The following is a 10,912-nucleotide window of genomic DNA, read 5'->3' on the forward strand; positions in this document are numbered from 1 at the left end:
AATATAGGGACAGGTGAGGATGTGGTAGGAATATGGGATTAGTGTAGGATTAGTATAAATGGGTGGTTAATGGTCGGCACAGACTCGGTGGGCCGAAGGGCCTGTTTCTGTGCTGTATCTCTAAAAAAAAAATAATAAAAAATAAGAACCCAAACTGAGCGTCACTGAGCAGGTTATTGCTCAGGAAGTGCCGCGTGATAATACTATCGATGACACCTTCCATCACTTTACTGATGATTGAGAGTAGACTGATGGGGTGGTTATTCGTCAGGTTGGACTTGTCCTGCTTTTTGTGTACAGGACATACCTGGGCAATTTTCCACATTGCTGGGTAGATGCCAGTGTTGTAACTGTACTGGAACAGCTTGGCTAGGGGCGTGGCAGGTTCTGGAGCACAGGTCTTCAGTACTATTGCAGGAATATTGTCAGGACCCACAGCCTTTGCAGTATCCAGTGCCTTCACTCGTTTCTTGATATCACGTGGAGTGAATCAAATTGGTTGGAGTCTGGCATCTGTGATGCTGGGGACTTCAGGAGGAGGCCGAGATGGATCATCAACTCGGCACTTCTGGCCAAAGATTGTTGCAAATGTTTCAGCCTTATCTTTTGCACTGATGTGCTGGGCTCCCCCATGATTGAGGATGGGGATATTTGTGGAGCCACTTCCTCCAGTTAGTTGTTTAATTGTCCACCACCATTCACGGCTGGATGAGGCAGGACTGCAGAGCTTACATCTGATCTGTTGATTATGGGATCGCTTAGCTCTGTCTATCGCATGCTGCTTATGTAGTTTGGCATGCAAGTAGTCCTGTGTTGTAGCTTCACCAGCTTTACACCTCATGTTTGAGGTATGCCTGGTGCTGGTCCTGGCATGCCCTCCTGCACTCTTCATTGAACCAGGGTTGGTCTCCTGGCTTGATGGTCACAGTAGAGTGAGGAATATGCTGGGCCATGAGGCTACAGATTGTGGTCGAGTACACTTCTGCAGCTGATGGCCCACAGTGCCTCATGGATGCCCAGTTTTGCATTGCTAGATCTGTTCCAAATCTATCCCATTTAGCATGGTGGTAGTGCCAGGCAACACAATAGAGGGTATCCTCAATGTGAAGGCGGGACTTCGTCTCCACAAGTACTGTACGGTGATCACTCCTACCATTACGGTCATGGACAGGTGCTTCTGCAGCAGGCAGATTGGTGAGGACGAGGTCAAGTATGTTTTTCCCTCTTGTTGGTTCTCTCACCATCTGCCGCATATCCAGTCTAGCAGCTATGTCCTTTAGGATTCAGCCAGCTCCGTCAGTAGTGGTGCTACCGAGCCACTCTTGGTGATGGACATTGAAGTCCCCCACCCAGAGTACATGCCCTTGCCACCTTCAGTGCTTCCTCCAAGTGGTGTTCAACTTGGAGGAGTTCTGATTCATCAGCTGATGGAGGGCGGTAGGTGGTAACCAGCAGGAGGTTTCCTTGCCCATGTTTGACCAGATGCCATGAGATTTCATGGCGTCCAGAGTCGATGTTGAGGACTCCCAGGGCAATCCCCTCCCTACTGTATACCACTGTGCCACCACCTCTGCTGGATCTGTCCTGCGGGTGGGACAGGGCGTACCCGGGGATGGTGATGGCAGTGGCTGGGACATTGTCTGCAAGGTATGATTCCATGAGTATGACTAAGCTGTTGCTTGACTAGTCTGTGGGACAGCTCTCCCAACTTTGGCACAAGCCCCCAGATGTTAGTAAGGAGGACTTTGCAGCGTCTACAGGGGTGCGTCTGCCATTGTCGTTTCCGGGTCCTCGGTCGATGTCGGGTGGTCCGTCCTGTTTCATTCTGTTTTATTGACTTTGTAGCGCTTAGATATAACTGAGTGGCTTGTTAGGCCATTTGAGAGGGAATTTAAGAATAAACAACATTGCTGCGGGCCAGACCAGGTAAGGACAGCAGATTTCCTTCCCTGATGGACATTAGTGAACTAGGTGGGTTTTTACAACAATCGACAATGATTTCATGACCATCATTAGACTAGCTATTTTTTATTCCAGATTTATTAATTGAATTCAAACTCCACCTTCTGCTGTGGACAAGTGATGGGAGTGGGGGGGGGGGCGGGGTGGTGCTGATGTGAGGAAGACATTTTTATGCAGCAAGTGGTAATGACCTGGAACATGTTGCCTACAAGGGTAGTAGAAAGTAGAGACGATCAATGGTTTCAAAAGGAAATTGGATAGGTACTTGAGGGATATAAACTTGCAGGGCTATGGGGATAGAGCGAAGGAAGGTGACTCACAGGACTGCTGCACGGAGAGCTGGCATGGAATTGATGGCCTCCTTCTGCGCGGTTATGACTCTAAATGCTGGCCTTGCTAGTGACTCCCTCATCGTGTGAATAAATAAAAAGAAACATTGTCACCTCAGATCTATTTGTCTTTTCATAATGTTCCATGTTGGCCGCCAATCCTAAAAATAGAACTAATTGCAAGGATGTCATAATTTGGGGACTAATTTAGAATAAATATTCCACAGCTGCTCAATTAACTCATTCATCGCTAAAACTGTAATGTGGCATTATTCCCAGCATAAATCCTGATGGCTGGAAGACAATAGATGCATCATTGCAGATATCCAGTAATTTGTCTGCATCTAATGGCAGTGTGCACAGAATTACAGCTGGTATTTATTGTTCAACTAGTTGCACTGAGGTGATGGCAGTGGGGATGGGGAGGCGTTTTTGATGCATTGGTCACAGTTTGCTATGCCACTTCAGAGGGTAATTAAGAGTCAATCATGTAAGTGTGGAACCGGAATCATACATAGGTTAGACTGGGGAACGACAGCAGGTAAAGGATATTAGTGCACAACCACCACACTACTGTATCTAATGATAAAGCTTTTAAAGTGCAGTGACAATTGTTTACAGGTAAACATAGTAGTTATTCAGCACCAGCAACATTTGACAATCAACAATGAGATGAATGATGGTTTCATATGCTGTAAATTAGAATCAAAAGCAATAAATGCTGGAAACACTAAGCAGATCAGGTAATGTTTGCAAGGAAAAAACAAATTTAATATTTCAGATGAGACCTTTCTTTAGAAAACATTAACTTGCCTCTCTTTTCTCTCCATGGAAGCTACCTGATCTGCTGAGTTTTCTGGGGGGTTTTTTTTATATCTGGACTTATTTTGGTATTGTTTAAGGTTGGCCAGGACACTTGGAAAACTCCCTACTCCTCTTTGAATAATACTGAGGGATCTTTACCAGGACCTGAACAAATAGACTGGACTTCAGTTTAGCATCTCATAGAAAGGATGCACATCTAACAACTTAATAATCCCTCGAGAACTTGCTTTATCTGCTTTTATATTGCCTTTTTTTTCATTCAGATTCCAGAGATCAGTATGTGAGCTGGTTCCCAGTGTTTAGACTATTAAAACCAGCTGTTAGCTGGCAGCAGAATCGTAAGCCAACAAAAAAATGCGTCTACAAGCCTGGCACTGAAAAACGGGAGGTAGATTGAACAGTGCAAATGCTCATGGATGCTGATTTCTCAGAAGCAGCTCTAGATTACATGGCCATGTTCTGGGACTCAAACCCACAAACCTTTAATCTAAAGCCCAGCTACCTGATCCGAACCCGACCAAATCCGACTAGATGTGTCGGGTTCAGGTCGGGTCGATCTCTATTCTGCATCCAGCATTCGGGCTCAGGTTGGGCTGGACTGGACTGTTTTGTTTCGTATTGTTTTTGTTTTAATCTACAATTTTTTTTCTGTTTCAATAAAGTGCGTTATTTTCAGGTCGGGTCGGGCATGTAAAAAAATTCAAGGACTCGGGCCCGGGTTGGCTGCTGTCGGGTCAGGTTTTAATTTTATACCCGAGTCAGACTTTACTTTGATCCACTTACTTGACACAATACAATAACAGAAATAGAACAAGAAATGCTTCTATCGAAATAGAGTTTTACTAAAACCAAATCTGTGCTGTACTTGAAAGCCAGGGTTCATAGGTGAAAAGCCTCTATTAACTATTAGTTGTGATATGGTAAATGGGTGGATGCTTCACTTGAGACCAAGAGCAATTGTTATTGAAACACTGCACCTGATCTGTACCAGGGGACATCAGAGAAACACTGATTGTTACCAAATCCTCAATAATAGCTGCAGCCCTAAACAACAGATGCATCATTTTTCTAGATTCCCAGAAGAAAAAGTTTTTAAAAAGTCACTTCAAATTACCATAAATGCTCAAAAACACCTGACAACTGCTACTTAAAAACAAAAGTCCTCAACTCCAGATTTATGCACAGAAGTTACGTTTAATTTTGAAAGCTACTCAAGGATAGAATATTGGTAGGCCAATAGCTCCCATTTTTGTGGTATTAGTTTATACTTATATTTAATGCGTCAAAGCAAAGATAAGACCTAAAATTCTTTCAGGAACTGTCTCCCTCTATCCAGTGATTTACAGTGTAGGCATTATGAAGTATTCTCAAAATGTTCCCTGTGGTTTCGTAAACATACTGCAACCATTCTCAAGATTCAAAATCAACACTTGTTTTTGGTAATGAAAATATTTCCCTTTGTGATCTCTTTGCAGCAGCCTCATGCTGAGGATGTCACTCATTCTATCACAGGAGGAATTACAGGTCCCACCCAATCTACAAACTGCAAGAGGAGTTATAATGCACCCCATGGGGGTAGTCGCTCTGGCTAGCTGCCTGCCTCTCTTCCTTGCCCAGGTGGCCTTGAAGAAGCGTATGTGTCTGCCAGTATGATTGAGGGCTTCCATGCCCAGTGGGCACAGCAGGGACAGCAGACAGTTTAATGGACACTTGGAATACCAAAGAACATAAAAAAATAGTAGGGCTATGGCGCATCCGGTCTGCTGCACCATTTAATATCATGTGTCGTCTTCTACCTCAATTCCGCCTCACCGCATTATCCGCCAAATCTCTTGATTCCCTTAGTATCCAGAAAGCTATCCATTTTAGTCTTAAACATACTCAATTACTGAGCATCCACAGATGGGGCACATGCTCGCGTCGCTGGGGGCGGCACGGAGATGGACAGGGCTAGCATTGCTGGGTCGGGGAGGGGGGGGGGAAACAGGGTTCGTGCCGCTGGGGGGGTGGGGGGGGGAAACTGGGCACCCACCGCTTGCGGCGGGGGGCAGACAAGAGCAGGGCTCATGCCGCTGGGGGCAGGCAAGGGGGAGGGCAGGTGCTGGTGGGGGTGGAGGTGAATGGGACTCGTGCCGCTGGGGGCCAGGGGGTATTTGGTGGGGTGATAACGGAGCTCGTGGTGTTGGGGGGGGGGGGGGGGGTAGAGAACGGGGTTCGGGATGAGGGGGGGGGGGAGAAGAGAGAAAATGTGGCTCGTGCCGCGGGGGGAACTCGTGCCGTCGGGGAGGGGGGCTCGTGCCGTCTTGGGGGGGGGTGGGGTGGGGGGAATCTTACTGTCGGTGGGGGGGGGGGGGGGGAAGAGACTCATGCCGTCCGGGGGGGGGGGGGACTCGTGCCGTCCGAGGGGGGGGGGGGGGGGGAAACGACGACTCGTGCCGTCCGAGGGGGGGGGGGGGAACGACGACTCGTGCCGTCCGAGGGGGGGGGGGGGAGGGAACGACAACTCGTGCCGTCCGGGGGGGGTGGGGGGAACGACGACTCGTGCCGTCCGAGGGGGGGGGGGGGGAACGACGACTCGTGCCGTCCGAGGGGGGGGGGGGGGGGAAACGACGACTCGTGCCGTCCGAGGGGGGGGGGGGGGGGGGGGAAACGACGACTCGTGCCGTCCGAGGGGGGGGGGGGGGGGGACGACGACTCGTGCCGTCCGGGGGGGGGGGGGGGGAACGACGACTCGTGCCGTCCGAGAGGGGGGGGGGGAACGACGACTCGTGCCGTCCGAGAGGGGGGGGGGGGGGGGGGAGAATGGGGCTTCGCCGCGCGGAGAGGATCTCGACCAGTCGTTAATGGCCAACTGATCAACAGCCAGCCGGGATTCAGAACCTTTCACTGTCTCTCTCTATCTCCCGTGAGTTTAAATCACTACACACACTGGTCGCGCCATAGAGTGTGTTTCAGACATCGCTCGTATATGGTAATTAATTTTAATATTAACTTCCAATTTCAAAAAAATCCTCTCGGCGCGCGGATCGACCGGTTGGCGCCAGTGGGTCAGACCAAGGCCTGCGCAGCCTTCACCTTCTGGCCACCGAGTTTCATTCCCTGTCGCTGCCCTTTCCCTTTAAACCCCTCTACTTTCCCGGTGTTTATTGAACTACTCACCGAGTTTCTGACCTCCTCGTTACTCCCGACGTTTTCATCTTTTTTTTAAGGAAGGTCCGTCTCAAATCTATCAGCCCGACAACTTCCGAGTCATAGGTTAAACCGCCCTGTTTCCGGATCAGCCTGGGGGATGAAGTTTGTGCAGAGCAGCTGGAGGATTTCAAATAACTTCTCTGTTTTTCACGTTACCTTATCGACCATTGTTAAGGATGGTGCTGCATCTTGAAAACTAGCTAGTATGATTTGAATATTTCTTGATTATATATCTGAAAGAAATTTTTAAAAAGCACAATTTTTATTCGTTTTCTTGGTGATAGCGAGGTTGCTGTAAAGAATAAAAGGCTGTGTTGTTTTTGGGCCCACGTGCTTTGAAATTATCAGCATCGTCTTTATGAAGGATGTTGATGTCTTTGAAGCTGGCTGGGCACAATTACTCACGGCCCATGTACTACATGTATACAGATAGAATAAAACGTTAAATATTTACACTGAATTTTGTTTATAAAGTTTTCTGATGTTACACTGATACTGCATTATACACTACAACGAACAAATGAATAAAAGGAGCAGAGCGAGACTCACAGCTTTGTTCTGGAGTCAGGTCAGTCCCCTATTTACATCACAATTTAGTCCTAGTGTGCCCTAATGTTACAGTTGCTGTGTGAAGCAAACAGATAGAAAAGGGTAGTGTGATTATGGTCTTCTTTGGCCTCCTTGTCTCGAGAGACAATGGGTAAGCGCCTGGAGGTGGTCAGTGGTTTGTGTAGCACCGCCTGGAGTGGCTATAAAGGACAATTCTAGAGTGACAGACTCTTCCACAGGTGCTGCAGATAAAATTGGTTGTCGGGGCTGTTACACAGTTGGCTCTCCCCTTGTGCTTCTGTCTTTTTTTCCTGCCAACTGCTAAGTCTCTTTGACTCGCCACATTTTAGCCCCGCCTTTATGGCTGCCCGCCATCTCTGGCGATCAATGGCAACTGACTCCCACGACTTGTGATCAATGTCACAGGACTTCATGTCACGTTTGCAGACGTCTTTAAAGCGGAGACATGGACGGCCGGGGGTCTGATACCAGTGACGAGCTCGCTGTGCAATGTGTCCTTGGGGATCCTGCCATCTTTCATGCGGCTCACATGGCCAAGCCATCTCAAGCGCCGCAGGCTCAGTAGGGTGCATATGCTGGGGATGTTGGCTGCCTCGAGGACTTCTGTTTTGGAGATACGGTCCTGCCATCTGCTGCCAAGGATTCTCCGGAGGCAGCGAAGATGGAATGAATTGAGACGTCGCTCTTGGCTGACGTACATTGTCCAGGCCTCGCTGCGGGTACTGAGGGTACTGCGGGTACTGAGGACGCAGGCTTGATACACTCAGACTTTTGTGTTCCCTGTCAGTGCGCTATTTTCCCACACTCTCTTGGCCAGTCTGGACATAGCAGTGGAAGCCTTTCCAATGCGCTTGTTGATTTCTGCATCGAGAGACAGGTTACTGGTGAAAGTTGAGCCTAGGTAGGTGAACTCTTGACCCACTTCCAGAGCGTGGTCGGCGATATTGATGGATGGAGCATTTATGATGTTCGTTTTCTTGAGGCTGATGGCTAGGCCAAATTCGTTGCAGGCAGCCGCAATCCTGTCGATGAGACTCTGAAGACACTCTTCAGTGTGAGATGTTAATGCAGCATCATCAGCAAAGAGGAGTTCCCTGAAGCCAAAAGACTTGCAGGTTGATAGGTAAATTGGCCATTATAAATTGTCACTAGTATAGGTAGGTGGTAGGGAAATATAAGAACAGGTGGGGATGTTTGGTAGGAATATGGGATTAGTGTAGGATTAGTATAAATGGGTGGTTGATGTTCGGCACAGACTCGGTGGGCCGAAGGGCCTGTTTCAGTGCTGTATCTCTAATCTAATCTAATCATACTTTGGTCTTTGCTCTTAGACGGGCAAGGTTGAACAACCTGCCACTTGCTCTTGTGTAGAGGAAAAGTCCTTCTGAGGACTTGAACACATGTGAGAGCATCAGGGAGAAGAAGATCCCAAACAGTGTAGGTGCGAGAACACAGCCCTGTTTCACGCCACTCAGGATAGGAAAGGGGTCTGATGAGGCGCCACTATGCTGAATTGTGCCTTTCATATTGTCATGGAATGAGGTGATGATACTTAGTCGCTTTGGTGAACATCCGACCTTTTCTAGTAGTCTGAACAGACCGCGTCTGCTGACGAGGTCAAAGGCTTTGGTGCGATCAATGAAAGCAACATAGAGGGGCATCTGTTGTTCACGGCATTTCTCCTGTAGTTGGCGAAGGGAGAACAGCATGTCAATGGTGGATCTCTCTGCTCGACAGCCACACTGTGCCTCAGGGTAGACATGCTCAGCCAGCTTCTGGAGCCTGTTTAAAGCAACTCGAGCGAACACTTTCCCCACTATGCTGAGCAGGGAGATTCCACGGTTGTTGTTCCAGTCACCGCGGTCACCTTTGTTCTTATAGAGGGTGATGATATTGGCATCGCGCATGTCCTGTGGTACTGCTCCCTCGATCCAGCACAGGCAAAGCAGTTCGCAGAGTGCTGAAAGTATAGCAGGCTTGGCACTCTTGATTATTTCAGGGGTAATGCTGTCCTTCCCAGGGGCTTTTCCGCTAGCTAGAGAATCAATGGCATCACTGAGTTCCGATTTTGTTGGCTGTACGTCCAGCTCATCCATGACTGGCAGAGACTGGGCTGCATTGAGGGCGGTCTCAGTGACAAAATTTTCCCTGGAGTACAGTTCTAGGTAGTGCTCCACCCAGCGGTCCATTTGCTTGCTTTGGTTGCTGTGTGCTGTGTGAAGCAAACAGATAGAAAAGGGTAGTGTGGTGTTTATGGTACTGGATTAGTAATCTAGTAAATTAGCTTTTATCGTTTGATCTCCCTTCCAGCCTATCACAGACTTCCCCTTTTGTTCTAAAAATGTTTTCCTCATGTCGCCCATGGTTCTTTTGCTAATCTTTCTAAAGTCTTCCCTCTCGCCTTTCCTTACCACTGTAGTTGCTTAAAACCTGTTACATCTCTAACTTTTTCCAGTTCTAATGAAGGCTCATCGATCTGAAGCATTAACTTTGTTTCACTCTTCATGGATGTTGTCTGACCTACTCATTACTTCCAGAATTTTCTCTTTAATTCAGTAGTCTGGAGGTTGTGGGTTGATAACTATCACCATGGTAAATTGTGAAATTGAATTCAATAAATCTTGGTGATTTTTCATTTGCAGCAAAAATTATGTGTCAGGATAGGAATGGTTGTGGGGTCCAGAACATTTTTGTGGCTGACACTAATTTGAATTAAATTACGAGTTGTCAGTATGAAACAGGATCCCTATTGGCAGCCTGCCAAATTAGAGGGCAGGAACTCCAGCAAGGCAGCTGCATCTTAAAGGCATCATGCCGTGCCTTCAAGGAAGATGGTTGTTGCATCACTGCAGGAGTTCCTCAGGGCAGTTACTGAGCCCAACCTTAGAATCATAGAATGGTTACAGCACAGAAGGAGGTCATTCAGCCCGTCGAGCCCATATCTGCTCTGCAAGAGCCATTTAGTTCATCCCATTCACCGACCCTTCCTCTGTAGCCCTTTTTTTCCCTTCAGGTGTTTATCCAATTCCCTTTTAAAAGCCACAATCGAATCTGCCTCCATCACGCTCTCAGGCAGTACATTCCAGATCCTAACCACCAACTGCATAAAAAGATTTTCCTCATGTCGCCAATGGTTCTTTTGCTAATCTTTCTAAAGCCTTCACATCCTTCATAAAGTGTGGTGACCAGAATTGGACACAATACTCCAGTTAAGGGGAAACCAGTATTTTATGACGGTTCATCATAACTTCTTTACTTTTGTACTCTGTGCCTCTATTTATAAAGCTCAGGATTCCGTATGTCTTTTTAACCACTTTCTCAACCTGCCATGCCACCATCAATGCTTTGTGCACATACACCCACAGGTCTGTCTATTGCTGTGACCCCTTTAGAATTGTACCCTTTATTTTCTATTGCCTCTCCTCTTTCTTCCTACCAAATTTGTACTTCTCTGCAATAAATTGCATCTGCCACGTGTCCACCCGTTCCACGAGCCTGTCTATGTCCTCTTGAAGCCTATCGCTATTCTCCTCACAGTTCACTATAGTTCCAAGTTTTGTGCTTTCTGCAAATTTTGAAATTGTGCCCTGTACACCCAAGTCTAAATCATTCATAATTATCAAGAAAAGCAATGGTCCCAATACCGACCTCTGGGAACACTACTGTATACCTTCCTCTAGTCCAAAAAACAGCCGTTCACTACTCTCTGTTTCCTGTCACTCAGCCAACAGTATCCATGTTGCCGCTGTCCCTTTTTTTCCATGGGCTTCAACTTTGCTGACAAGCCTATTATATGGTACTTCATCAGACTATTTTTGGAAGTTCATATGCACCACATCAACTGCATGACCCATATCAACGCTCTCTGTTACCTCATAAAAAACCCAAACAAGTTAGTTAACCTCGATTTGCTTTTAACAAATCCATGCTGGCTTTTTTTGATTAACCATCTTCTGCTGCTTCATCAATGACCTTCCCTCCATCATCAGGTCAGAAGTGGAGATGTTCATTGATGATTGTAGTTTTCAGTTCCA

At 47.4% G+C, this 10,912-nt stretch overlaps 1 protein-coding gene across 6 annotated transcripts in view; it reads right to left on the reverse strand.

Annotated features, from left to right (window-relative positions):
• Positions 1 to 6,372, reverse strand: part of tent2 (terminal nucleotidyltransferase 2) — a 121,308-nt gene extending 114,936 nt beyond the window's left edge. For all 6 annotated transcript variants that reach the window (XR_010974853.1, XR_010974854.1, XM_068029455.1 and 3 more), the window contains exon 1: positions 6,276 to 6,372. The gene's annotated coding sequence lies outside the window, so the exon portion shown is untranslated. The remainder of the gene's footprint in view (positions 1 to 6,275) is intronic.
• Between the last annotated feature and the right edge of the window lie 4,540 nt (positions 6,373 to 10,912).

This window comes from Heterodontus francisci, chromosome 4, assembly GCF_036365525.1.
Source record: "Heterodontus francisci isolate sHetFra1 chromosome 4, sHetFra1.hap1, whole genome shotgun sequence".
NCBI lineage: Eukaryota > Metazoa > Chordata > Chondrichthyes > Heterodontiformes > Heterodontidae > Heterodontus > Heterodontus francisci.